At 32.1% G+C, this 3,724-nt stretch overlaps 2 pseudogenes; both read right to left on the bottom strand.

Annotated features, from left to right (window-relative positions):
- Nucleotides 1-1,973: 1,973 nt before the first annotated feature.
- On the bottom strand, nt 1,974-2,376 carry LOC100684377 (annotated as a pseudogene).
- Nucleotides 2,377-2,386: 10 nt separating this feature from the next.
- Nucleotides 2,387-2,512, bottom strand: LOC119872431 (annotated as a pseudogene).
- Between the last annotated feature and the right edge of the window lie 1,212 nt (nt 2,513-3,724).

Below are 3,724 nucleotides of genomic sequence, written 5' to 3' on the forward strand. Positions count from 1 at the left end.
GTACCGTTTCTTTCACTTAGTGCTTGGCATTTTGAATTGCATTTTCTTACCTGTGAACTGAAAATGATGATGGTTAGATTGCCTAACACATATAGTAATTTTGAGTGTATAATAAAAGAAGGTTACATATTTTCTTAGAATTATATTTCAGAAAAATAAATAAAAATCTAGTGCATGGAAAAATTTATCATTATACTCTGTCACTTTTAGTTTGTCATAATCATTCCAGATATTTTACTAGTCATAAAGTCATGGAGCTATAAGTACCTAGGAACCCCACTTACATCAATGAATAGACCATTCTAGCAGAAAAATCAATAAGAAACATTAGCCTTAAATGACACATTAGACTAGATTAGACAATAAATATATGCAGAACATTCCATTCAAAACAACAAAATATATATTCTTCTCAAATTCACATTAGAAAATAATATTTTATGTCATAAAACAAGTCTCAACCAATTTAAGAAGACTGAAGCAATATCAAGCACCTTTTTTGACCATAGAGGTATAGAACTAGAATCAACTACAGGAATAAGATTGAAAAGCTAACTAATACTTGGAGATGAAACAAGATGCTGCTGAACATGGGTTAAAAAAGAAATCAAATGAGAAATTAAAAAAAAAACCTTGAGACAAATGAAAATAGAAATACAACATACTAAAATCTATGGAATGCAGCAAAAGCAGTTTTGAGAGGAAAGTTCATAGCAATAAAGATCTACTTCAGGAAACAAGAAAAAGCTCAGATAATCTAATTTACACCTAAGGGAACTAGAAATAAAAGAACAAATGTTGATAGATGAAAGGAAATAATAAATATCAGGGAGAGATAAATGAAATAAAGACTAAAAAAGACAATATAAAAATTCAATAGAAGAGTCAGACCTTTGAAAAGATAAACATATCACAGGAGTTACGCATTTATATGATTTATAATGTTGCATGTCTTTTTGTTTTTTTGACAGCAAGACCAGTAGGATTAAGGAAACACAAATTGAAACTAAGGAAAAAAGAAAGAAGGCTCAAATAAATAAAATCAGAAATGAAACAAAAGTTACAACTGATACCAAAGAAATAAAAAGAATCATAAAAGGCTACTATGAACAACTATAGGCCAACAAATTTGGCAACATAGAAGAAATGGATAAATTCCTACAATCATCAAATCTTCCAAGATTGAATCATGAAGTTAATAGAAAATTTGAATAGATCAATTTACTGGTAAGGAGATTGAATCAGTAATCAGAAGCCTCCTGACAAACAAAAGTCTAGGACCAGATGGCTTCACCGGGTGAAGTCTACCAAACATTTGCAGTTAATATTTATCCTTTTCAAAGATTTTCAAAAAACTGAAGAGCAGGGATCATTTCCAGACTAATTTTACAAGGCCAGCATTACTCTGATAATAAAACCAGATGAGAATTCCACAGAAAAATAAATTACAGGGTGTTATTCCTGCTAAACATAGATGCAAAAATCCTCAAAGAATTTTAACAAACTGAATTTTTAAAACAAAATTTAAAAGATCATACACCACGGTCAAGTGGGATTTATTTCAGGAATGCCAAGATGTTTTAACAACCATAAACTAATCAGCATAATACACCACAATGACAAAATGAAGGATAAAAATCATACAATCATCTCAATAAATAAAGAAAAAAATTGGCAATATTCAACATTAGTTTATGATAAAACTCTCAACAAAGTGAGTACAGAAGAAACATACCTCAAAGACCATTTCTGACAAACCCACAGCTAGACATCATAGTATGTGGTGAAAGCTTTCAGCTTTTCCTCTAAGATCAAGGACAAGACAAGGATACCCACTCTTTACACTTTTATTAAACATATTATTGGAAATCCTAGCCAGAGCATCCAGTTAAGAAAAAAAATAAGTATCTAAGTTGGGAAGAAAAAAAGTAAAACTGTCACTATATGTGGATATGATTTTTTTTTTTTTGATGGTCACACATCTGCTTTTATTGGGAGCAGCAGGTGGGACACTTCCAGCAATAGTAAAAATATTAATTTACAAAAGCAGGAGTTCAGTGAAGCCACCTTGTTGGAACCCTTGGGAGCTCATACGTAGATGCCAACCCAGAGCAGCAGGAAGAGGACTCCAAAACCCATGAAGAGTGAGGCCACCAAGGAGATGAGGAGCTCTTTGCAGATATCCCGAGTGTACTTGGTGGAGGTGACCTCATAAACGAAGAACCAGGCGGTAAAGAACATGCCAATTGCCAATAGCACCACGGTCAGATGGGGGAAGACGGCAGGGTTCACTGGGCTGGTGTATCTGCTCATGGCCTCGAGCTCCATCTCGCCAGGTGTAGGCTCATCCACCGCTCTGCCACCGGAATAACACGTCGGCAGTGGATATGATTTTATATATAAAAATTTCTAAAGACTCAACCAAAAACTGTTAGAACTAACAGTTTTCAATTAGCAATAATCGTGCCTCGGATAAACCTCATTGACTACGATATTGCCACTGCACAAAGCTCCGTTAGAACTAACAAATGAATTTAGTAAAGTGGCAAGGTATAAAATCAATATATTAAAATATGTTGTATTTTTATATACTAACAATGAACTATTATAATGTAAACATAATAAAACTATTCCATTTACAATTGCATCAAAAAGAATAGTATACCTAGGGATAAATTAACCAAAGAGGTGAAAAATTTGTACACTGAAAATCATACAACACTGATAAAAGAAATTGAAGAAGACATGAACAAATGGAAAGATATACTGTGCTCATGGATTAGAAGAATTAATATTGTCAAAATTGTCAAAATGTGCATATCAATGAGAGCAATCTACAAATTCAATACAATCCTGTAGATGAGAAAATTTCAATGGCCTTTTTTTTTTTTTTTTTTTTTTTTTTTTACAAAACTGGAACAAACGATCCTAAAATTTGTATGGATTCACAAAACATCCCAAATATTCAAAGCAATCATGAAAAAGGACAAAACTGGAGGTATCACTTTCCCTGATTTCAAATGACATTACAAAGCTATAGTAATCAAAATGGAATGGTATTGGTATAAAAATAGACACACAAATTAGTGGAACAGAATAGAGAGCCCAGAAATAAACCACATTTATATGGCAAATTAATTTATGACAAAAGAGGCAAGAATATACAATGGGAATGGGACAATCTTTAACAAATGGTATTGGGAAAACTGGACAGTAACATGCAAAAGAATGAAATTAGACTACTATTTAACACCAAATTAAAAATAGATTAAAGACTTAAATATAAGACCTGAAATAATAAATCTAGAAGGAAGCAGGTGGTCAGCTCCTTGACATCAGGTTTGGCAATTATTATTATTATTATTTTTTTTTTCGGAGGGGGTTGACTAAAGGAAAGAACAACAAAAGTAAAAATAAATAGATGGGACTATATGAAACTAAGAAGCTTCTTCATAAGTTAAGGAAAACATCAACAACATGAAAAGGCAACCAATTGAATAGGAAAAAATTTTGCAAATCATATATCTTATAGGAGTTAATATCCAAAATAGATAAAGAACTCTTGCAACTCAACAGCAAAAAAACCCAAAAAAATCCAATTAATTAAAAATGGGCAGAGGATCTAAATAGACATTTTTCCAAAGAAGACATACAAATGGCCAATAGGCACATGAAAAAAGCCCAACATCACTAATCATCAGGAAAATGCAAGTCAAAACCACAA

Source organism: Canis lupus, chromosome 6, assembly GCF_011100685.1.
Source record: "Canis lupus familiaris isolate Mischka breed German Shepherd chromosome 6, alternate assembly UU_Cfam_GSD_1.0, whole genome shotgun sequence".
Taxonomy (NCBI): domain Eukaryota; kingdom Metazoa; phylum Chordata; class Mammalia; order Carnivora; family Canidae; genus Canis; species Canis lupus.